The 26,982-nt window shown below is 34.8% G+C and overlaps 1 long non-coding RNA gene across 1 annotated transcript; it reads right to left on the bottom strand.

Annotated features, from left to right (window-relative positions):
• Positions 1–307: 307 nt before the first annotated feature.
• Positions 308–22,688, bottom strand: LOC106892582. Its single transcript, XR_001412884.1, has 5 exons — positions 22,567–22,688; positions 21,640–21,774; positions 21,171–21,243; positions 8,556–8,613; positions 308–1,030 (listed from the first exon to the last, which is right to left on the bottom strand). It is a non-coding gene; the product is annotated as an uncharacterized LOC106892582 (long non-coding RNA).
• Positions 22,689–26,982: the final 4,294 nt, after the last annotated feature.

Here is a 26,982-nt window from a genome sequence, read left to right as displayed (position 1 = left end):
ATCTGCTCCTACTGTATAAGGTTACTGCAACAAATCTACTGGAATAGACTTCATTGTGAACTATTCACTTTAAAATCAAAGCTAGTTTGAAATACTATAGAGTATGTAAACCTACAGCTCTACAACTATTTGCTATAATGACCATAAACACTTTTTTTGCTGCTTTGTGTGTCACAAAAAATGTCCATTTTGTGATGAAAGTAAATACTATTTGCCATTCTAATTAAATATGTATGCTTATTTCATAATATAATTGCCATCAACATTAGTAGTTACCACAGAAGACAGTTCTGCACTGTAGCACCTGTAGATTTAAATGCTTTTATTTGCAATACAATTTTCTTATTCCCATCCTGTCATGGTTCACCACTACAGTCCTACCATTGCCAGTAGAATTGAGGAAAGATGAATTAGTCCATTCTTAGAGAGTCCAGCTTTTTTTTTAAAAAAACCAAAAAAACAAAAAAACACACACCACAAACTTTCCTTCCACCTTGATTTCAGTTGACACCGATGTCACAGAGAATGTCGTGTGACCTCATGCAACAGGCTGCTCTCCTGCAGTCAGACTTTAAAGTTCTTCACTTCTCAGTCCTGCCAAGGTGTGTTCCTGTCGCAGACCGCTGCAGCTGAGACAGCTGTGAAAGAGGGCACATCAGCCAGGTGAGGTTGGGCACAAAGCAGCACTAGTCAGCTTGGAAGATCTGCTACCAAAAGGATTTGTTTTCTTTGCTTTGTGTTCATTTTACTGTGTCAAGCTAATGATGTACTATTTTATTCATGAAGCAAAAAAAAATGACAAAATGCTGAAGTAAAGAAATGTCAGTCTTTACTCAACAAGTCCATCACGCTTTCTAAACAGATCCCTCAGAAGCAAAATATATATCTATATCTACAGAATACCTAGAAAACATCAAGTTCTCTAGAAACCTGGGTGCAGAAGAAAGCCCTCATTTGGCATTTTCTTCAGACCAGTGAAGTTCTCCTTAAAGATGGGCTGGTCCTCAGACGTAACAGAACTTGACTGGACCTAAGAAAAAGATCCACAGAAAAAAATCTGTGAGGAAGGATACTCAACATTATGTATATTTATAAATAAATAACTAAACAAAGCAATAGGTCTCCCATTACCGCTCTAGAAACAGTTGTCAGCTGTAAAAAAGAAATTATGACCTCCCCAAATAAATTACTAGCAATTCCCAGAAGAATTAATACCTAAATTTTGCAGTTTTGGCATTATCTTGCATTTCTCCATGTAAGCCCAAGACAAAAGGATTTTTCAAAATGCCATATGTAAACAGCTTTGCCTTTATTTACACTTACCAAAATCACCAGAAAAGAGCACGGGAAGAATGAAATTGCAAACTGTTAAGTGAAGAAAAATAGCTTAGTATAGCGGTTCCACACCAATAGTATGATCACTTTCCAACTGCTGATCATTTTGAACTGGACCATAGGTCTTAGAATCGCAGAACAAGAGTATTTATTGGTAAGTGTTCTGGATCTTATTGTGTCTCCAAACATTAAGAGAGTTATTAAACTTGGCTTATTGGTTGAATACATTTACACCCCTTGTGAGTACTTAACACTTAGGTCGTAAGACAATGTGCAGGATTATAGGTTTCTGAATAATCTTATCATTTTTCAGCTGAGAAGTTAATATCTGGAAGTCCTTATTAAGCATGAAATTACTTCTATTGTTCTTTGCTTTGAGAACTGTTTTGGGGTGGGTTTTTGTGGAGGGGTTGTTTGGGGTTTTTTTATTTCTTTTTTAAATATGGTTTGCTTTAGCAATTCAGCCACACCCTTCCATAGCTTGAAAACAAAGGTTCTAAAAAAAAAAAAAACTTGTTTATATACCTTAGCATGCAAGTGCTTCGGGTTTTTACAGAGGTTTCATGTAAGATTTGCTTTATTTTCCTATAAAGGTAATCTTCCAGTTCTACTTGCAAAATATCAAAGTATTTTAAAAGCAATAATGAATAAAATTGAACTCACCTGAGGTTACATTTCTGTCTTGAAATGTTACCCCGTTTTATCTGTCTGTTTTTAATGTTTCCACTTCTATCATCTTCAGTCTTAGGAACCAGTTTTGGAAATCTGTGAGGTTCTTTTTGTACTTCATTCATGAGCCTAACTACACGAAAGTCATCTCACTCATACTGGTGGGACTTCATCCTACTATATTGATTGGATGTGTACACGTGACACCAGCTACAACTAGCAGAAAAATACTCTTTTTTAAAGTACACTAAATGGAAGTGAGACTTCATATAAAGACACATGAAGTTTTCCCCCATATAAAGGGGAGAAAAAGAATGAAAAGAAAAAATACTTATTTGAGCTGTTGTCATCTTATACTCTCAAATATAATTTTCTTTAGAGGTATAATTATTACTAGGCTTTTGTTTACAAAGACAGCTTCTGTCTCAGAGAGTTTAAAATCTGATTACAGACAGTGAGAAAGTGAAAGATAAATTAAAAAACAGATTAACTAGTGTACTGTTTCTTTCTATTGAAACATATTTCTGGGGTAAAGAGCACCTGGATGACACAGAAATGCGTTCTCCAGAGGACAAAATGGGATTTACTTCTAACCAACTCAGGATTATTATTACTAGCCAAAGTCCACAATAAGAGGAATCCCAAATTGTTTTCTGGTTCCTAGTGTTTAACCCTATAAACCAAAGGAATTAATTGTTGCACTGACAATTGGAATGGGAGAAAACCTTTAGAACATTAGCATTTTATAGAAACAATGACCTTAAGACCAGAACATTTTCTGGGCATTAGTGCCAGAGAGCCACATCTAATTAAATTAAAGCAAGCCCCAGTCCAATTAACTATGATTTATAGAGTTTAATGCACCTATTTTGCATATTTGTATTTTATATATTACTATATTTCAGCAATTTTTTTCATTTTCCCCTCCATATAAATTCTTTTGACATCAGCAGAAACAAAAGTCTCAATGGCCCAATGCTTGTGCCTTTTTACATCGCAATTTAAAGGAACAGAACTTAAAGCCCAGTGGAGTGAAATTAACGTAATTTAATACAACATAAAGCTATTCCTCTTTATAAAAACTATTTTTGTGTGTATTTAGATTTGGTTTGGGGATCAGAGTCGGTGGACCATTAATAGATACATCCTCACAGAGCATTAAAAACAGTGCAGATTTTTCCAAGGAATAATTCACTGTTTTCCAGCCTGCAAGCAAAAGTATTAACGGATTTTGCATTTGAAATATTAGCATGTTTGTTTACACTTCTCTGAGAAACAAAGGATTGTTTCACCTTGCTATAAGATCAGGCCTAAAATTTCAGGCTGAGTTCGCTTTCTTTTTATTTTCCATTTTCTATTTTGAGCTTTTGGGAAGTGTAAAAATTTCACAATTAAGCATCCTTAGCAAAGACAGATGGATGTTACAAAAGGTTAATAACATATAAAAACTTATCAAGATAGCAGAATAGTATAGCAATAAAGAATTTCCCTATGGATAGCTCTGACAACCTGTTAAATTTGTATCACTTATTTTAATTACAAGTTTTGGAAAAAAAAAAAAAAATAGAGAAGAAAAGCAGCCATGTCTTTGTGCCTTCATAAATTCCTGAGCTGATCAGAACAGTATTTTTTTGTTTAATAAAGTAGAAAGTTTTGGGGAGGGGGTGGTGGTTTTGTTTTAATCAGCAAACAGGAACTATTGATATACAAAGTTCTCATGGGAAAGCTCCACTAGTTGCAAGTTTTTAATGCAAAAAAGAAGACTTTTTTTGGTAAAATTCTTAACAATAGGACACAGTCTGAACCCTGGAAGAATAGCAGATATTCCAGTTCTTACTCTGAACCACCTCAGCATTCAATGATGAGTTAGTCTCTCAAGTGTTGCAGGAAAACTATACAAATTATTCAATATTCACTGGACCAACAAGAAAAAGGCTGCGTTCATATAAACCCAGTGAGTAGATTATTCATGTAGGTTGTTGAAGAAGCAATCCCTTATGTGGGCTACCTGTGGTCATGCAGGGTACAGAATTATCATCTGACTCTTCCATGTCATGGGTGACTGCTTGGATTAACAGGAAAATTATATGAAGTGTTTCTGTCTCATTTTTCTGAATAATTTCAACATGAGAGTATTTTGAATGTGCTGAACACAAAACATTTTATGGAGTGGAAAAATCAAGTTAGATACAAATTTTCTGTGGGTTTTTTTTTTTCTCTCCGTTATTTACTTTTTTTTTTTAATTTACCAGTAGTGAGTAAAGTTCTATTGTCAGAAATTGAGTTCAGAGCACTAAACATACAATTAGAGAAGATTCATAATGTATTTGTCTTGTATCTTTGCTAATAAAATAGCAACATTTATAAAAATCTATAAGCAAAATAAGAAAAGGGGAAGGGAAAAATAACTAGTTTCATAACAAAATGGGTTTAAGATAAACCATAAGAAGCCTTATTTTTACTGATTTTTTTTTTCTTTGATAGCATTTTAGAGATTAGGACCAAATACAAGTTTTTATGCAGCTATATATAAAGCTGGCAATCTCACAAAACTAGTCAGAACTGTTAATATTACAAATAAGTACACCACAGACATATCCAAAATGCATACGAATCAAGCCTTTGGCAAAAAAAAATAATTACCTCAAAGCAGTGGGAATAAAAGAAGATGGATCACAGTAAGAAGGAAAAACCGAAGGAAAACACGTATATGGAAAGAAAAACCACCACCAGAAAATAGAAACTCTGGCCACACTATCATGTACAGTTTTAAATACAACCAAAACCTTTAGTATTCTTAATGTATCTTTGCATTATACTCCAAAACTGAATTAAATAAAACTATACAATAGGTATTAACAATTATAAGACTTACACTCTACGGTTTTTGTTAAATTGTTACTTTGATATGATAAGTCACCATTTAATAGTGCTATGTCAGTAGAATTCTTTGTACATTAATATTTTATTTCTCTAGATTTCCTTTTAATAAACAGTACTTTAAAATGGAAATCTAATTTACTAATTTTTGAATGGTACAAGTGCTTCATTGGCAAAAAGCATTCAGAGCCAAAATAAATGGAGAAATCTGTTTCACATTTTGTTAATATCAAAGGAAAAGAACCAACTGATGTTACTGTGAACAGGATTGGACTTCTAGAAGAGTTTTAAGTGTTTTTGCATACTGTTTTTGAATACTTCAAGACAATAACAAATCAGCAACTGCCATGTTAAATAAGTAGGTACAAATATTTTAATTTTTTTTTTTTTAGACTAATCTTATACTATCGTCCTTCAGTTATTGGAACAATGATAGAATGAATGTCAGGTGAGAAATAGTCTGTCAACTAATCCTGTGATTTTTATACCCGGACTAGCTGTATTGACAGCCAGAAGAGAGAGTAATAGTCTATGAAAGAGGGAAGAAATAGAGGGTTGTTTCATTGCTAAGTGGAACTTCAAAAATTTCTGCTTTTTATTTGTACAGCATGATTCTATTTTCAATCTAAGAATATAGTGCAAATTAAGAATATAGTCTTGGCTGTCTGGAATTTACTAAGGTAGATTTGTTCACCAGTGGATGTTGCTGAATTGCTAGCCTTTTTGGAGGATCATGTTATTTAGGTGTGCAACTCACAGCTAACCAGAGAGTTTAGAAAATTAACTTTAGACGTAAAGTTTTGAAAAATAAATAAGTTTGTTCTAGAGGCTCCAGGATGCAATAGGACACAAGTTATTAAGCTTAGCGTATGGGTAACTGAGAATGGTTTAATGCCTTTCTGGCCATTAAGTGTGCCAGAGGTCAAATTGCATGAAGCAAGTGCTCAAGCCTTTTAAGTACATAAAATATATGAAATTCCCTCAAATAAGAGCAGCCTGTGTGTTATGTATTAGATCCTGGAGATGTATCATCTTTCCTGGAATAAGCATAGATGTCACTGGGGAAACTCAAATGAGCCCTGGGAACTCTGTAACTTTTTGCTGACCATTTTAGGAGAAGACTCAAGACCTGCTACCTCTTATCTTCATAGTAAAGTATCAAGTGATTTATGGCATTAGCCTTATGAGAAATAATGGCACACTAGCAAATCAATAATATGATTGTACATGGTGCTGAGGCTCCTGGCCCAAGACCAAAAAAGCACTTCATTATGTATAGAGCTTAAAGCCAAAGGTAGTTTGTTAGACACAACAGTTACTTAAAAGCTAGATTTTCCTAAAATCTTGGCTAGATTCAAAAGTAGTCAGCTCCCATCTTGCTATCAAGAAAGATCATATATTCATTGAGTTCAGCAGTAGATCTAGAAGGAAAATCTCATGAGAAATATTATTCCACTTTGAAAATGCCAGGTCACTGAAACTAAGGCTGGTCATTAAAAAAAAAAAAAAAAAAAAAAGGAAAAGAAAAGAAAAAAGAAAGAAAAAGGGCCCCCAAGCTGTATACTGGGAATACAGACTTTTGAAGGACCTTAGGGAAAGGGGAGAGAGTAAGATAGGAGGCTGCAAAGAAATAAAATCATAACACCTTTTTTCTTACAAAAGGACCTGCACATATAGACGGGTTTCTTTGCAAAGAAAAGATGAGGGAAATGGAAAAGAAAGGAAGACAGACACTAACTCTTTCCTGATTAGTAAGACCCCGTGGTCAGAACATTCCTACAGCATAAACATGTAAATTCAAGAGCCTCCTCCAAACCAAACGTTAGGAATTTTTCTAATTCAAGGATATCTGACAGAATTATTTAACTTTAAATTTTAACATAATGAATTTCTAAAGGTCAAATAGATATGAATATCTATTTGACACATTATATCTTAAATCAGATAAAAGACCCTTTCCATTTTTTGTGAGACTAAAATTTGATGAGGTATGTTTTTAACAACTTGTACTGATTGCCTGAGCAGGAAGAAAACAAACAAACAAAACCCCCAAACTACACTACTTTCTCAGCATCTTTATAGTTCAGTATTTTCAACAGAGCTGCTCCAGTTGTTTAAAGAAGCAAACCCTGAATACATACGCTATAATGTTTAATCCCAAATTACGTCTACTTCACAAATGAACCAAAGTTAATACGTTTACTATTTCACGTGAGCTGAAGCAGTGTCAGATCAGTTTTGTCCCCTCCTGATTTCTGCCTTTGACTGCAGAATTATTGCAAACTGCCTTGAGGCATACCTTTCCTTTTAATAACATGCAGAAAATACAAACCTTCAAGTATAGTTATTGTTCAGTACTATGTAGTAGAAGAGAAGTAGCATGTAGTTATTAAGTTGTCAGACATTAAAACATGCACAAATCATAACAAATCTCATAAAATGCTGTTTACCAGCCAAAGTTTACAACTTTGGGATAAGTTTCAGGAGACAGAAACATCTAGATGTCAGAGACCCAACTGACAGCAATCTGCGTGCATGAACATTCACACAAACCACCAACACCAAAGGAAGTCAGGGGAGATACCATGCAATCAATGACAATGTCCAACTCCAAGCATGCTTCACAGCAGCTGCAAACTCAAAGGAAATTAGCTGTGGACCTGGTAAGAAAGAACAGTTCGCTTGCCTGGTTAATCAATTAAAACAATTTAACTTGCTTTAGGCGGTCCTAAAACCGACCTGATCTTCAAATGCTTCTGGACATTGTATTGCCTCATAGTAATAAGGAAGGAAATTCCTATTAACAGGGCTTTTGAGCACTACGCATGTCACCCGTCACATAGGATAAGCTTGTATACATTATAAAAAAAAGACATTATAGGCATATATATGTTTATGGGCTACAAATAATAATACAAAAAAATGGAGAGAATGCGTGCCATAGCTATTCAAAATTTGTTATAAAAATATTTTATTCTAATTACTCATTCCAATGAATAAGAAAAATTGGAATAATCAAAGCTAAATCCTCAACAGAGAGAATCACTTGAGGCCTCAGGCAACAAGTTCTGAACATATTCCAGCTTTTACTCCAGCTCCTAGTTGCCTATGTCCAAACTTGCCACACTCTATCTTCTAACATTCTTTCCAGGCTTTTTTAAGAATCTCTTATCACTGGTATGGAAACCATCTCTTATCACTGGTATGGAAATTCATCAAACATTCAAGCAACTCCAATCAAATCTACCAGAGTTTGCCACCTAAATTGCTTTACAAATCAATTCTTATGAAATTTATATTTTACCAAAACAATTTGCATTTATCTTACTCAGGGAAGCAACACTTTAGAAAATGAACAGATCAGAAAACTTGTGTAAGAGAGCTGTTTGAAATCAACGTTGCCTCAAAAAAAACAAATCTAGAAGTAAAAAAATAGATAAAATCCCACCAAAATTCAACAACATAATTTAAATAGCATTTATAGCATTAAATAGTTTTCTCATGTGACTAGAGTGCAGGGGTATCATGACAACTCCTTCCCAGCTGTCAGCTAAATCATGGAATGAAAACACACTTAATTTTTCTGCTAATCCCCAATCTAGCCTATAAGATGTAGCAGTGGCTACTCTTCATTCACTATATTTTAATAAGGGTTAAAATCCCAGACTTACCTAATGGACCATAAGACCAGGTGAGAGTGACAGAGACGTGCTGTCTGTTCAGGTGCTTCTAAACAAAAGACATGTGACAATGACAAGAAAAATTTTGTCAGTCCCTAGATATAACAACTCGTATTGTGGTGTATATAGCAACCTTCAGCATCACAATTCCCACAGTCATACAGGCAGCTTCTTTGTCACAATTTGAAAATTCTAGTTATAAGAAGCATTAAAAGCTTATATGTAGATTAAGTTAGATAACTGTTATTTACAAAAAATGCATATAAACCCCATGTACTCTTTGATCACAATGTGAATTCTTAAGTTATACTCTGTCGACATAAACATTTCTTTATCATAGTACTGAAGAGACAGGCAAATAATCCACGATGGCTGTTGTGCCTCTCTTGTCATCAGATTCTTTTAAAGAACCCCCAAACAGACTTAAATTACTGAAAGATTTAAGGAAAATATAGAGAAACATCTACAATTGTAAATGGGCAAAGAGGAAACTTTTAGACTTAAAATAAGGCATTTGGGCCCAAACACCATTAGCACAGTTAATATTACCAAGTCTTAAAGGAAACTACTAAACAATGTATATAATGTATAAAATAACACCATTAAATCAAAATGAAAAAAACTCTGTGATTAGTATCTCTACTTTTTTCTTAATTTAGGCATTATTTCTCTCAAAATTGAGTCAAAACCAGTAAACACCCATATGTCACCATTCATAACATGCGAAGTAAGTTATTGTGTGAACAAACCTTGGAGTCAAGCAGAGTAGTTCTGAATAAATTATCACTATTCAATATAAGTAAAACTGACATGGACTGGCTCAAGGGTAGTGACGGAAAGAATATTTTTCCAAAGGAAAGACAAACATACAGTAATGAATTGACAGGCTAAAAATGTATGTCTATGGATGAGACACCTACTCTGCTGCTTTGTATTATCCCCAAAGGTAATGGTACCTGAACTTTGAACAAAGTGTTCTCTCAACAGGGAACAACAGTTAAAATATGTTTTTAGATTTAAATTTCATCCATCTTAACCGACATATTCTGTTAATCTTTTTCAGTAGGCATATATAATTATTTTTTACGCAGGCAACCACTTATTAGTAACTTGTATATAGTCAAGATGGGAACTAATGAATATTCAAGTGTTTTAGCTTTATTTCTTCTTCTGTATTTTAATAGTAGTGCACTGTGCGGTACCTACAAATACAAGTACTCTTATGAACACTTGAAATATTTATGACTGCGGGCTACATCTAATAAATAAATAAAAACAAGTAATTTTCACAGTTTGCCCCAAACGTATCCACTTATTTTCATGCACAACCTACAGTGTAGATTCTTCCTATAAAGAAAAATTGTAGCTTACAGAAAAATACAGATACACACTGGCACGATGATAGGACTGAAGCAAAAAGATTTATGAAATTTAGGGATTAAAAAACAACAGTTTTGGCTAACCTGGAATTATTCACATGCTTTTTATCAGTATGTTATGTGGGAAAAGTGTTTTTATTTAACGTTTACCAGTTCATTAAGGAAAACCAAAACAGAAGTAATTATAATTAAATCAAAAAGCACTGTACATTACAGAGGTCATGAAACAGGGCCCTGTCCCAATTTCTGAACAACTGTCAAGAAAGAAAGAATACAGTTGAAATCTTGCCTGACTCCTCACTATTTTGATGATAAACATAATTAATGAAGGATCATTTTTCTGTGTGCACTGCCAGATTTCCACATCCAGCCCCATGAACTGAATAGTATTTTACAAATTTAGATACAGCAAACTACATTTAAGGTCTTGCACAAATTTCTTTTTCTCAGTTTCTCAATGGTTAAGATGATGGTAAGATGATTATGACACTTTTTTCGAATTTTAATGCATCGAATAATGGTGTGTTCACAACCATATGGAAGAAAAATTACATATGTGGTTAGACATTCCCTTTCAATAGAGCTGTCAGCCTGCCTTGCAAAGGTCACATCACTGATAGGAAATACCAGACAGAAGAGGAAGTCATTGCACGCATCAGTCATCTCATCAAAATAATGATACAAATCGCAATATGTCCGTTTTTTTATATCGCTATTATTCACATTATTACATGTTTTTACGTTCACTTGGCATCCAGCCTGCCTTTTTCCTTACTATATTTTCAGAGACTGAGAAAAAGCAATCATATTCTATCTCTATTCACTATTTTTCTATTTCTTACTGGGAGATCACATTCTGCATGTTGTTGCTGAGGAACTGTCTTTTAAACTGGAAAATACCTGTAGAAAGAGAGTAGATGTGTGCCAAGCCCAGAATCTACTGGAAAATACCTGTAGAAAGAGAGTAGATGCCAAGCCCAGAATATCCAACTCTGTTTAGTTTAAGGCAGTGAGTCCCACAGCAGCAGGAGGTACTGAGCCCATTCCAACACTCTTGGGAAAGCTACAAAGATGGACTATGCCTAGAAATTGCGTTTTACCAAATCACGTTCAACACAACTCCTATACCTCTTTTACTACTGATCTCAATCATAAGTTTCTCTGTTTTGCACATGGAGAAATCCTCTTTCAGCATTCAAAACCAGGAACTTTCCAGATGTGAGCAGTGGAAGCTACACCCAAACCAAAAGCTTTCCAAGCACCAGCTTTTCTTGTTTCAGGCTAATAAAACATAGCTATTGCTTTTTAATCAAATAAGGATTTCCATATGTTCCAGTGGTTGCCCACGTCCTTTACTGGCAAACAAAGAATGTTATCCCATCCCATATTATGTTTCCTTATTTAAATATGTACTCACCCAAATCCCACAAACACAAACAATGCATACTTTGGTTTGCAAAGAGCTGATTTTCTGGGTGAATTATAATAAGGAGTAAGAAAAAAGCAGTCTAAATGCAAGTGAACACAATGCAAAGTTAAAAAAAAAAAAGTCACATTTTAGCTTTTCAGTTCTATTTTAAAACTGTGTTTCATGAAGGTAATGAAAGGATATACACTGCCGATTTACATCTAATTACTGTAACATTCTGTTACCTTTGGAACTGCCGTTTTAAGGTAAAAACTTATACAAGAAAACTCCAGGAAAATGGTTTGTCAGTTTAGTAAAGCCATGCCACTCTTTTGGTTTTTTTCCCCACGTTTGTGATGCAAAATTGCTCTCTCTCTTAAGCGTTTCTGTAAACAGTAGTGAATTTGTGAATATAGAGAAGTTGAAAAAGCTTGACATAGAACAAGTAGACTACTGAGTTAGGTACCGTCTGGTATGCACTTTACTACCCTTTCTGCAGTTTCATCTTTAAATAGGAGTATCTACCAGAGCACCCACAAAGAAAGGCTAGAGAGGTAAACACAACTGAAGAAAGGTAATGACAATCTTAGTCATATTAGACATATTAGTTATAGTGAATAAACAGAGAAGGAAGGCAGAAACAAAAATAATAAAGTAAAAATTTAGACCATACTTCAGACAATGCAGAAACTTGCAATAGTCAACTCACTGTGACAACTGATCATTGCTTTAGTTGTCTGTGAGATAAAAGGAGCAAAGAAAAACGCTCAAGTGTTCCTGAAAACCTTTTTTCATTTTTTTTCTTTTCTTTTTTTTTTTGGTCTAAGGATTATCTGAAGCTTTCACTCTTTATATATCCACACACACATGTCCCTATATAGGTGTACATACACACATATATGTTGGTGAAATATATTTAAGTAAACTCTAAATGGATAACTCTAAGTGCAGTTTTAATTAAGGGACATAAAGACAGTGCATCCATCACCTTCTAATTGATTTAGTTTCCAAGCTTGTCTGTAGGAGTCATCTAAACTGAAAACTGTCAAAGGAAGAGTACCAGGCAAACTAGGTCACTTTATTTGATCTAATATGCAATTTCCTACAAATTAGTAAATTAATATGAAGATTAAAACTTTCTGGGAATAATACGAACCACCTCCTCTCATTCTCCACCTTTGAAGCCTGCCTTACTCTATTTTTCCTTCACTTTCAAGTTCCTTGTCTTGCTTCCCCCTCAGTTTCCACTGCCCTCAAAATTTTTGTTACCTTTCCCTGATCTAACAAAGAAAGTGTGGATTAATCTCATTTGCCCCTGCAAGAAATTGTTTCTTTTGTATAGAGGCTTGGAGTGAGCAAACTTGACTAACAATAACACATCTGCGCATAACTTGCATGGGTTTTACTACATACATTGACTGCTCTTACAATATTTTTTTTTCTCTTGGGTGTGATCTCTAAGCAAATAGGAACAACTGGCAGAGTTTCCACATCCAAACTAAAAATTGTGGGGGTTTTTATTTTTCTTTAATCAGTCCTAAGCAACTTAGCAATTTGATAGCATCTGGCTTGTGACTACATCACCCTGCTGATAGCTTAAAATTTACATCAAGGTCATATTACTCCCAGGACAGTATAAATGCAAAGACTCTGGACTTTGACCATTCCCTTTAAAAATGTGAAAGGAACTGCAATGAGAAAAAGGACACAATTTCCTCACAACAGCATTTTTTTGCATCACCCAATGATAACTAGACAGTGATTACCTTTTCTAACAGCTTATTTTCCTGTACAGGACCAGTATTCCCATCAGGAACCATTACCACCCTAAACCTTCCCGTCTCAAGTATTTAGAGATGTTCACTTTGCTGAAATAGAAAATGGGCTTTATTAACACAACAAAAACCATGTAAGAAAGAGAGCAGCAATGGGTGGGGAGGTGGGGTGGGGAGTGGTGCAGCATCAGGGAAGCTTCTTAGAAGACTTTATGAATTTGTACATGAATGCTTTCATTGCTACTATCACGCATAGGAAAAAGAGAGAAGAAATTTCAGAGTATATTTTTTCCACAGTGGCTAGTTATAGCGCAGCAAAACAGAGGAAAAAATGCTTTGGAGACATTAAAAGATATAAAACCATAAACAGAATATAATACGTGAAATAGTCGAGGATCACTTATAATAATTACACAGTACATGAAATGACAATATAAAGCATGATTGGATCTAATGGGGATGAAGTCAATGGTTGGCTATCTGCTCACACTGAACAACAGACTACTCACTTTGTGACTTTTTGTGAAGGATATATTCTGTTTCTTAAAATGAAGTCTTTTATGGCCACACTTTTAAATGAAATTAAAGAGTCACCACAGCTAAAAATGTTGATCAAGGCAATGAGTCCAAAATCATTTTAGTTTGTAAAAAGATCAGAATAAGGAAGCTAACACTGTTATGCAATCTTTGGGCCAAAGGTGTCATGAAACATAGCAGCACGCTATGTCCTGAGGTAGTCCGGACTGTCATCCTGAACAACTGCGTGACATGGAACTATCTCGTGGTATCAAACTTCACTTGACCCAATACAATTCAGGATTTGCTTTAATCTGTCAGGTATTAAGAGACCAGCATTAGAAACAATTCAATTCAAAGACGAAAACCAAATAAAGTAAAGCTTGTGGATGCGTTGTCACTTGCATAATTTGGAAGGGTGCAGGTTGTAAATCGATTCAAGGCAGATTTCATGAGCAACTTTACAAGTCCTTCCAAACTATCAGGCAACAATGCTCTGGGAAGAAATTACATAAAGCAAGGAGAAACAATATTACTCGTCTCTCATTAACCTGGCAGAGAAGTAGGACTAAATACAACTTTTTCCAGTAAAGATTCTGATATCATAAAAAATTTAGGGCATGCCACAGTAAGAGTGAATACGTTGGACCAGAGCCTGTGCTTGTGTGAACACGTGCAGATATTCACAATGGCTCTTGTATTTGTCAGATAGAACTAGGTTAGGATAGAACAGATGGAATTTGGGTTTAATCCTGACTTCAGTATAAAGATTCCCTGAAGCAAAGAAAGAAGCAACTTAATAACTAATGGCTACATTCTGCTAGTCACTAACAAGAGTCCAATCAATAGTTAGTCACATGATGCAATTAGGTTCAGAAGACATCATTTAGCACGTATTTTGTGTACTAATATTTCATAATTAAAATGTAAACGACTGACATTTACTCCTTTCACAAATGCTGTCCATTTCTTTTGGAAACTCAAATTTTGCTAAAGCAATTGCTCTCACAATAGTCTATAGTATGCAGCAAAACATCAAATTAGGATTATCACATAGACAAATCATAAAAAAACAGGCTATGCAAAAGATGCATGAAAGGATTTTACTTTCAGAACATCTGAGTTACAATATTTACAAAAAAAACGTGAAGCAACAAGTATGCTACTTAAAAAAAGATATATATAACATTAATTACTTACTACAATATAAAATAATTGTTGTAAGACTGACTAATAAGGAAGACTGACTATTATTCACAGGCAGCAGGAATTTCTTCTGTAAATCAAATTTTAATGCTTTAGATTGCAATCTGCAGGTGGATACACACAAAATAAATATGAACAAGGACTACTTAAGAAGCAACCAAACCAAAGCCAATATATTAAACAAATAAGGTTGCTACTGGCTGAAAATGGAGGAAAAGTATGGAAAACCCTCTAAGACAAACACAAAGATTGCTAAATAAAATTTGCTCAGAAATTTAGCTTAGGGAATGTATCAAAGGAGGAATTGGAACAGATTTGATCCGGGGCAAATGTGGATAGCAAATTTTTAAAATTAAAATCTTTGTTTGTTGGCTTGTTTTGTTTTCTGGCCACATCAAAACTATTCTATCCAGCATGAGGTTTCCAATAGTAAATTGAAAACACAATATGTTGATTTTTCATAAGGAAAATACTTAATATCTATCCTTTTAATTTGTTTTAAACTAAATGAATTTGGAAGTTGTATTTATTTAAGAATGTATGATTATTCTTTGCATACAAAGAAATAATCCCAGATTTCAAAACAGACCTTGGAAAGCTTGAGAATAAATATTTGAGATTTAAAACATATACAAAGTCCAAAATTTTATATAGCAAATAAACAATATATTTTAAACATTAACTAGTATTTATAATTTGGTGTTTAAAAATGAGAAATCACTGCTTCTAATTATTTCACTGCATCTCAAATGAATCCAACAATGAACTGTATAAATATTTTATGTAAAGTAAATCTATTTTGCCAACAGTCTAACTAGTTTCATATTTATGTAGCTTGCTTAGAGCTGCGACAGTTTTCAGTAACAGTGTAGTTGAAAAATATAGAGTGTTAAATTAATACCATTGGAATCACATTGTGTTTTTTCATCTCTCTCCACTGACGATAAAATTGATGGAATCAAGATGAGTTGCTAGATTTTGGGCATGAAGCCCAATCTCTATATATGTCATTGCAACTGGATTGAGTGGTTGGACATTGAGATGAGGTTTGTCCTTAGAATAAGTTAATTTAGCAAGGAATACCTCTTTCACCAATTTACTATTAAAAAAACTAAAAAACTTTACATAGACTTTTTAAGTTACAGTGTAATATTTATGTCAAATAATGTTCCTTCCACATTTAGAAAGTTGAAGGCACCCAAAAAAATTACTGCTTCTCTTACCTGTGCTCAGCATAGAACTCTAAACTGTAGTTCCTGGTGTGGCATTTTATGCCCATTATAATCATTATCATACAAGGTTCAGCTGGCCTTATTATTAGAAAAGAAAGATTAATAATCAACTTTTTAGTTTCTACTAGGAACCACCTGCCCTCCAGATTTTACAGAAACAGCTTTCTTATTGCTTTCTTATTTCAAAAGTGTTCTGAACCATGTCATGTGTCCCATGGTAGCCCCAGACTCGTTTTCTATTATTCTTATTGCTATTATTAAAAATGAATTAATCTTCTGCCCTCGGGAACGGCAGATCAGTGTGGCTCTTGCAAACCCTAGCAACGTAAGCAAGGCTGGATTTTAAGGTTTGCAGCCAGAGGTTATGGGCAAAAGGTAGAGAAACTCACTAAAAAAGACAATTTGACTGCTTTAGTTGCTGCCATTCAAAGCCCAATGTACTAATGTAAATTGCCATTGATTTCACTTAATACACCAGTCTGAATCGTGACAGCTGATGGCTTTGATTCATGATCACTGTCAAAGTGAACAGCAGCAGCTGAGGTGGATGCCACTCCCTTTGGTAATAACACACACTTGTCTCGCACAGTAAAGTGCAAATGCAACCAGTTAAAAAGAACTTTTCTAAAGATTGACATGCGTGGACTAGGGGAAAAGGGGAAGAAAAAAAAAAAAGTCACACATTTATTCCCAGTTTGGGGCAAGAGAGATCTATTGGAAGAAGCCTGAAATCTGAAAGCTACCTCTAGACTACTGTGCTGTACACTAACTTATGATTCTTTCTACTAAGAGCAACTTTCCATCCAAAAATATAATAATAATAAACACATAGACATTGGGACAAAGACTAAATTACTTCTGAAGATCTTAGTTCCCACATAAATGAAGAATATATAACAAAATGCTTCTGGAAACAGCTTGACTTGCTCCCTCCCGAGTACTTGGATAATTCAGAACAGAGGAAGGTGTTACATGGGTTCCTATACTTTCATACAAATCTATATCTAGCTGCCTGTAATGAAGACCACTGGAGTCTTCAAATTACTGTGAAAGCAGGTTGCTTTTGATTTTTATGGAGTATGACACATAAAAGCAAGAAACACATACACATCCTGAAAACATATTTTGCTTGGCGACAGCAACAGTTGGAAGGACAGGTCGAAACAGCCAACCTCTTTTAGGTTTCCCCCTGCTCCTTCCAAGAACCAATACCTTTTAACTCAAGGGTTACTTTCCCTAAACTAACATCAATGGTTAATTTAAGACCTATTTAGCTATTTTTCTCTCTCATTATCAATAGATAACATCCACTTTTGGTTGACTTTTAGGTGAGATGACTTACATCATCAGCAAGTTCCAGCAATAACCTGCCTTGAGGTATAAGACAAAACATAGGTGGACTGATCAAAATGGTCCAGACTGAAGCACAAAATAAATTATATCAGAGTGAAAATCCTTTAGCCTGTTGGTTGCTTATACTCAGGAGGAGATGAAGGACTGTGGTAGTAGGGCAACTTTGAGCCAGCTGTGGGAAAAGACTAGTTAAATACCAAAAAGGTGCAGAGGCAAAATGTCTCAATTCTGCTTCCGTTCCCATAGGAATGGGCGTTTATATCTCAGCTGACTGCACAGAAATTCACTGAGATATTTTACATGAAGATTGAACTTCTCGTCAATAAGATCAAGAAAACTGGTTATACAAAGAAGCAAATCTCTCCTGGCATATTATTATGAAATATTTCTGTTCTCACATACTATGAATGTGTTCACACTTGCTTGTGAATTAGATTCAGATAGTTTAATGAACTATTGCATGGAGGAAGCCGAGTTAAAAAAAAATAGTTGCAAGGAGATAAGTATATAACACACATTCTCTGTCACCATCACAATGAAAAGTACCCTCTGAGTTCAGACTTACACAAGACTACCTAGTTATCCTATGGGGTCTACGTTAGTTCATGACCTATGGCATATAGACACAGATGAGCTATTTTTAAGGTGTTAATAATATTTATCATTGAGAAAAGTCCTTAGAGGAAACTTCATTAGAGATCAATTTCAAGAAGCATCTTTGACACAATAAAAAAAAAATTGCTTTTAAAAATCAAGAAGGATGTATGAATGTTGACAATCCAGGTTTTACATAGCAGAAAATGAAAACAAAACAAAACCAAAAACCTAAGAGGATAATTACATAAAACGCTGGAAATATTCAGATTTCCCCACAACATTTCACAGAATGGCTATCGCAAAGGAAGCAGTTTGAATATCATGACAACAACAAATTTCCAAGAGAGACTTAACTGAGGAGCAGATACATTGATAAAGCAAACAGTATCTACTACACTCCCTCTACCCACAGAGCAAGTCATCTCATCACAGAAGTCGATCGGGTTGGTTGAGCACTATTTGCACTCGGTAAATTCATGCTGACTGCTTCCAGAAGGAGTTATTTGAGAGATATGACATAAAAGCAGTATAGTGAAAGCTATAGATTTTGTCTGTGGCTTTCTGTTAAGTCCATGGGATACCATTTCATAGCTTTGTTCAGAGTTGGCATATCATAGTACAGACCATCAGATTAGACTTTTCCTCAAGAAGGCCTCAAAAATATTCTGAAGCATTATGACGAACCTAAAACAGAAATGTTAGGCATCCCATGGAAAAAACAGATCATTAGTTTCAGGTGTGTAAAATAGAGAAAACAAAGATTCACAAAGGTGGCAGAAATTGCCTCAAATTAAATTTGAAAAGGATGCATTTGACTTGAAGTTACTGCAAAAAATCAGGCAAGACAGCAGGCCTCTGCAATTCAGGACTTCCATTCCCCCCTCCCTCCAGTAACTTTATATACTATCTTCTGTCCATAAAAATACATGATTTTTCCTAGGGATGGATTATTACTGCATATAAAAAGAATACAGAGTTTATCATTTATCAACTTTCAGTATCTTAGCTGTAAATTTTAATAAGTGAAAGATATTTGCTTTTAGAAGGAATGAACTAACATGCCTGTAGTAGATTGGGGGTTTTTTGAAGAACTTTTTTTGGAAAATGATAGTAAATCATTTAAATGAGACAAATCCATTTAATGAACTGGGCCCATTTGCTAGTACAACATCTGCCTAGCAATGTTTTTATTTCAGTAGCTTTAGTGATTGTAGCAGAGCTAATTAAAGAAAAAACCCACAAAGAATAGAAAACAGCAGGCTTACAAGCTTGCTGTAAAAAAAAAAAAATAATAAAAATAACCTGCACTGGCTAGTACTGATTCCTTAATGGCTCAGTTGCTTCATATTTATTATCAGCTCGCAAGGATATCTCAGATTGTTCTCGCTTGGTTATCCCCACAATAATCCTTTGCATTTCCTTTTACTAAAACAAGGATAATGCCCAGCAGGAGGCTTTAAGTTTTCTAGAAAATACCAGTATGAAACTTCAATGTATTGTTTTGAGATCATTGACTTAAATGTTGTAACTTGAAATTCTGCATTTCATATTCTAATATTGCCTTCTTGTGGGGGTGAAAAAAAAAGCTAACATTTAAAGCAAGCACTAAGCACTGCTGTCACCTTTCTGAACCAAGATTTTATTTGTCCTTACTTTCCTTTGTATAATTTCTCAATAACTGAACTGTCATTTAGTATTTTTATTAATGCATTGCTTTTAAGTCAGTCAATTAGTCTGAAAGCCATTTTATTTTAGAATGATTTACTTTCATTTTTATTGCCCAGTTCTCATCATTGAGAAATACCCATATTAAGTATGAAGCACAATAATAAGCACATGAAGCTGAAGTGTTCTATATTTTAATATCCTGTTTTTAAGGGACAAAACCATTTGCCAAACAGAAGACCAACTTTTATGAAGATGTTTAAAATTTTATCATAAATTAATGAGAAAAAAATTGTGCATAATTTGACTGACAGCAATCGTGCTTTAACCCATTCTCTTTTAAGTAAATTCTAGCTTGGCAGTCCTAGGAAACCTCTCACACAAAAAAGCACAGATGCTCTGCATTGTTCTTGTTCACCAACAAGCAGGAAGCAATAGGTTTGTTACAGCCTGGTGAATTATGTTTAAAACTTGTTTTTCATATGAAAGATAAGAAAGACTGTGTGTATCTGCCAGCTACTCCAGGTCAACTGCATTGCTGGAGTCCTTACACCCAGTTGCTTCATGAACACTCATTTTCATTTATCTAGTCCCTTTCAACATTTGTCTTTCTAGATAATTTTTTTTCCAAGTAGTCATTAGCTCAGAAGAGACAGATTGCACGATGTAAAGCATAAATACTTTTAGCAAAGATATGACTGAAGTTTAGACAAACAGCAGAAGGAAGAGCCTTCGTAGAGTTGGTCAAATTACATTTCTGAAACAGATTTTTCCTCTGCTCTCCATTACAACATTCCCCACCAAAAAAAAAAAAAGCACGATGGACAAGAAGAGGAGGACACATTTTGAAACTGGCACAGGAGAGCTCAGGTGCTTGCTTGCGTCAATGTGGCACCTGTTGGTTTAGTTCCCTGCTAACAAAATTCTTCATCAATCTTTTTTTTCTCCTAGACCTTCCAAGCAGCATCTCCTCACTGAAGATTTCAGAACACAATCTGAAATCTACATATAAAAATGCAGCATACAATATTAATCAAAGTGCATTTACTACAGTGAAGTGAAAATTTGTTCTGTGCTTTTAAGACGACAACCAAAACCAAGACAAGCAGAAAGTCTTTGGATTGCTTTTGGCAACTTGAATACTTGAGAGCATCTTGATTATTTTTGAGTAGATAATTTGTTAAAGATGGAATGTGCTTCATGAAAGGCGAAAGAAAAAGAAAAGAACAGCCCAATCAAAACTAAGGAGCATATTTCTTTCAACCCAAAAGCTTTTATCACACACCTGTGCTTTTATAAACAGTGTCAGCAAAACAAACTTTGCCAATATGAATTTCTTATAAATATGTATTGCTCATTTCTGAATTTTTATTTTATATCTGAATGTAATTTAACCCTACACACACATCAAGCAACAGAGAGCACATAATCACCAACACCTTAGTGGCACAAAAGCAATTCAAACATCTGCTGACCTTTGGGGAGAGGCTGGCTGCAGTTTTCTTGTGTCAGGATTTCAGACAGGAATACGGTAATCGTGGAAAGCACCTAAAGTATTATATGAAATTACACGTTTAGCATGTTAATCCATAAATAAAATAAAGGTAAGATATAAAAAGACAGCTATTAATAGCAATATCTTCTCTCTGAAGATATCCAACACATCCTAATTAACTTTGATGATTTATTGACCTATTTTTATAGATGTAGTAGCTGAGTGAACAAGCGAAGGCTGAGCTCAAGATAAGTAGCTCAAGGACACACAGGACCCCGTAGTAGGCCAGAGTCAAACATTCATCTCCTTACTCCCCGCTTCATTCCTTAAGCAGATTATTTTCTGAATATGCAGCATTAAGACAAGTCTTCCTCTTGTCTTCCACTTCAAACACTCATGAATATTTTGATATATGAGAAATTTGAGGTACAATACAGATAAGCTCTTACCACATTCCAAAATTGAGGAATTGCCCACAATCAGTGTTGTCCCCTTCATATGAGAACTTCTAGGACAGCTGTTTCTCCCTCTGTGATCTGATTAGCAATACTGAGGTACAAAGGACATGTGCTGCAAGATGAACACTGGGGGGAGAAGTTATATATTTGATATTGTATTACATTATACTTTTTATTATGTGACTATATACATTATATATCTTGTAGTATCTATAAATTATATGTATTTTTATATAGAAAGATCTTCATCAACAAGTATATTCATGAGATGGTTCCTTCAAATTTCAAACTAAGCAGCAAATAGTATATTCTAAATTATTCTGTAAAATCACTGTAAATTAATTCAAGCTAGAAGGGTCATTCCACGTGTATCAAAAATATGACTTTTTAGTCTATTGCATCACAAGATAATTCAGGGTTGTAGGGCAATGATTAAGTGACAAAAGGTTTCAGTTAATTAATTGTGTTTTTTTAAAAAGGTTCACAAGGGAAAGGGCAGGAGAGATTAATTGATTTATTATACAACAATGCTGCTACTGCTAATTAAATCTTTCATTAACATCTTATGAGAATGGGAGATACCCATCTCTTCCTTTTATCTCTTGTATTCATTGATAAAAGTAGCAGTATAAATTTTTTTCTGTGTTCTTCTGTTCCTAATAGTTACAAAAGCCTAGTAGACCCATTCTGCTCTCCTTTCATCTTACTAAAAATATGAAGATATGGACAAAATGGAGCAATTTATAAAAAAAATTACTCCCTCCTCCTTTGAAAGGAAAACATATTTCCAGTTATGTAGACATTTCCACCAATTCAGTGAGGACTCCAAGATTTCTGGCTCTCCTTTTATCCTGATTTCTACTGTGACTGCACCTCATCTCTATCTCCTGATCATAGCTGTCGTCTTTTCCAACTCACCACTTGATAGCATTGAACATGAGAATCCATCCAAATCAGATCGCTGGGTGTGGCAGACACTGTTAACCAAAAGGATAGCTATGAAGTGGAGAAAAAAAAGAGCAAGGAGAGCTCTAGGAATCTGTTTTCCATGTTTTGGTAAACAAATCCTTTGGAAACTATTTACCCGTGTTAAATCACTTTTTCCGTTGAGACGACCTCACCTTTTGCTCCCTGAATTCTCAGGGCTGTGGCAGTGCCTCAGGAAGCATCCTCACACTAGGGTCTGTCACAGTTCTTCAGTATCAATCTAATTATCCCCCAATTTAATTTGCACTATTAGTTAAGCTACTGTTTTATAAAGCCAGGCAAATGTCAGAAAAGTAAACTGTCACAAGAACTTGGAAAAACAATGAACAAAGTGTATTTCAGATGGTAGATAATCTGATAATATCTCACAACGGCCTAGAAAAATTAGATTCTTGTCTGTACTTGTAGACACTAACCTAACAACTAGAACACAAAACCCAGAAGTAATAGAAAGATGTCAAATAATGGCTTAGGTTAGTGAGATTAAAGGAGAAAGGATGTTAAAACTGCTAGAAATAACAGTACAAATGCCCATTTCAAAATGGAACGCCCTAAGTTATCAGCTTAGAAGAATGATCTTTGCCTTGCTAGTAGCATCTCAAGAAAGGCCCAAGTATCTTTACTTCAATAATAATAAAATAAAATTCTACTCTTCATTTTAAAATAACTGTCTTCAGCTGGAAGGATGATTTTCTGAACAAGTAAGATTTCCCAAATAAATGTACAGATACACTTAGATATTTGTTGTTTACAGATACATAAAAGTACAAGAAATAAACCAGAAAACGATATGCATTCTCAGAAATGTATGTCTAGAATTTACCAAAATAAACTTCATGGAAATTAAATACCTGTCATTTTTATATAGTACGTGGAAAAGTAAAAAAATGTTAAGAATTATTGTTAAAACAGGCTCCAGAGATGGAGGAAATAGAGACTTGTTACACTCTCATTGTTAAAGCAAGAGCACAAACTAAGAAGTGCTTTGAACAGGATTATTATTTCTTGAAATATTTTCACTTCACCAAATACATATATTTCATACACAGAAACCTCTAAGTATTTCATGTTTTCTCCTAGGTGAGCCTTGGAGAGAAAGCTAATCTTTGCTGATTTCAAATACAAGAGTCTTCCAAGACTTGGGTCAGCTTCAGAAGGAAAACCGTATCTTCAATGAAAAAAAAAAAAAATCAACTTTTTTCTTTAAAAAAAAATTCATAGCATTTACTGAACATATTACTAGATACAAGCATCCAATCAATCAAGTCAACGTAAAATGAAAAAAAACCATTTAGATAAGATTTATAAAACACTTACTAAATTGGCAAGCTTTATACGTCCTAGTAAAGTCGGGATTTCTCCCATTAAAATTAAAGCTTTCATATTTGCACTTCACTGTATCATCATTACAAAACAGGCACGCACAACTTCAATAACAAAGGGAATTTATGTTTTTCAAGAACTTACACCTGAACATTTTATTCAAGCTGTTTTATTACTGATTACCATCTAGTTCGACTACTGAAGTGTTCACAGAAATCTCTGCATAAAAAAGGATGACATAAATCCTTTTCTGGTGTGAATATATACTACAAATATATAACCCATGCAGAACAAGAGCTGGTGTTTAAAATTTCACTGCATTTATTAACAAGAATATTAAGACAAAATAAAACCTGGCTCAGAGACAGGTGATATACCAAAATATAACTATATTATAATCTTAAATAGATCCAATACCAAAATTACAAGGCACCAGTATTACTGCAGTATTGCTTACATCCACAATACCAGCCTAAGCTCATATGCCCTTACGCTGCTCTCTTATTTCTATGCTATCCCTTTCTCCTGTCCCTAAACTGGGCTGGGACCATTTGCACAGATAATCAGCTCCTGTGACAAAGGAGGAACAGAGCTAGAGCTGGGCCATGCTCTTCTCATTTTCTCCTCTTTGTCTTTGAACACGCTGGTATAGGGCTAATAAGCGTGAGTGAATGGGCATACAAAGCACTAAACGCTTTTTGTTTGGGGTTTTGTGATTGGTTGGTTGGGTTTTTTTATTTTGGTTTGGTTTTTTTGTTTTAATCCTTCCATACCATCTCCAAGTTGGTACCATCTACCAACTCTTACCATCACCAAGTTTTTTCTCCCAGGAAATTAACACTATGTAGTAGTGAAAGATCATCCTTGACACATAGTACAGAGCCCTAGAACTGCATCAAAGGCACAGTGGCTGCAGGATACCCATTTTCAGATCACAGATTTATGTGTAAATACACTACGGAAGCAAGTGGGGAAAAAATATGACTGAATGCTGAGAATTTTTTTTCATCAGCATGCAGTATAAATGGATAGTTTACAGTGAGACAATGAAACATATAGATAAACAGATAGACGCAGCCTCAGGGCTATATTCTGAGTTAGAGAACATTTAGATTAGAATATCTTTTCTGCAGAGGCATCTGTGGAATTCCAGCCCTCCTACATACCTATGCTAATTTTACTTTCCTAATCCCCCCAGGACAGTTAAATTATCTTTTCTTTTTTTTTTTTTTTTCTCCCTGCCTTTAGCAGTCTTCTCTCTTCTACAGGGAAAAAGGCTGTTCCTAAGTTGCTGATCATTTGGATCTCTCAGAAAATTAATCAGTAGTCCAAAAGAAATTAGGTGGCTATTGGTGAGCATAACACATAATCACTGCAGTATTTTACTGAAAATTAAATCGTCTCCTCCCTAGGGAGAGAGACCTCACTTAAACATTTTCTCCAGAAGCACAAAGTACTCCAGAATATGGCAGAATCCTCAAGGTTGTTCAACATCTTTTTTTTTTTTTTTTCCTCCCTGCCTTTAGCAGTCTTCTCTCTTCTACAGGGAAAAAGGCTGTTCCTAAGTTGCTGATCATTTGGATCTCTCAGAAAATTAATCAGTAGTCCAAAAGAAATTAGGTGGCTATTGGTGAGCATAACACATAATCACTGCAGTATTTTACTGAAAATTAAATCGTCTCCTCCCTAGGGAGAGAGACCTCACTTAAACATTTTCTCCAGAAGCACAAAGTACTCCAGAATATGGCAGAATCCTCAAGGTTGTTCCCAGCGATTTTGGATAATAGACAAACAACACCAAAACCCTAAAGAATTGCTTGGTCCATTCTGTTCAGACTGAGTATCAACAGGCATACGTAGATTAATTTTATTTAGATTTGGCTCCAAAAGGCACTTTTCATGATAGGCTAATCCAAATGTTTTTACAAAAAGTGTAATGTAGTTGGCTTTTCTAACTGCAGAAATACTTTTGCTTGCATATATTGAAGCTGATTGGCAATTGGCAGACAGAGAAGAGGGAAATGAGGAAACAGACCTTTTAGTGGCTGTGAAGCCCACCTACATTGCTTTGCCAGTTTGCTCCTGCAAAAAAAAGAGCTGCCAGCACTTCAGAGTGGCTGCAGAGGCACAAAGACCTGCCCAGAGGCCTGTGGATTCCTGATAAATCCCTTCCTTGCAGCTACTAGAAAAAGACACAAGAAAATCCCTCTGGAAGGAGGGAAAAAACCCAACCCAAACCAGCAAACCCAGTCATTCTACAACATTTGAACAACTTTTTGATACATAAAACATCCCTAAATAGTCTCATTAACATAAAGGTAGACCCTGTCCTGCCATTATTCATAACTCGTTAAGCTGGCTCTTTTCTAAGCGACAAACCAGTATGAGTTGCTGATATCATCAATTCTCTACCCTGTAACTCCAGTCTTCTTTTAATGCTTCTGTACCAGAGTTACTTAAAAACAGCATTATGTGGTCATGCTGAGTAATTAAAGCTGTTAGATTCATAACTAATATAATTTGTTCTTATTTCCTCTGCTCCTATTCTCTCCTTGTATCCCGGTGAGCTTGAAATAATCAGTCCCTGTTCAGAAAGCATCATAACATAAAATAAACTAGCTAAAGTACTAGCAATAATTTCCATTTATGGAAAAAGTTAATGGTAGTTGTAAATGCACCTATTAAGTGATTACATTCCTAATAAACTTGTCTTTATTATGCTGTGTAAATACATAGGACTGGTAGGACATCGAGCTTTTATGTTACATAGCTGATGTTTAATCTTGCTAAAAATAGAGAGTAAAGTGAATATTCCATACTAAAATTTACTGCGATGTATTAGCTACAGACCTTGTTTCCTTGGACATCAAGAATTTTGAAACTACTAACTAAAGATCAGATGCTAAAATTCCCTTCTATTCTTAACATTAGCTCTCAGGTTACAAACATACTGGTTGCTTTTTTAGCAGTCCCATTCCCAAACGTCTTATATGTCTTTCTTATGTCTTCTGATTTTTTTTTTTT

Source organism: Calidris pugnax, unplaced genomic scaffold (assembly GCF_001431845.1).
Source record: "Calidris pugnax isolate Ruff unplaced genomic scaffold, ASM143184v1 scaffold42, whole genome shotgun sequence".
NCBI classification, from domain to species: Eukaryota; Metazoa; Chordata; class Aves; order Charadriiformes; family Scolopacidae; genus Calidris; species Calidris pugnax.
This window is presented reverse-complemented; position numbering and strand designations above follow the sequence as displayed.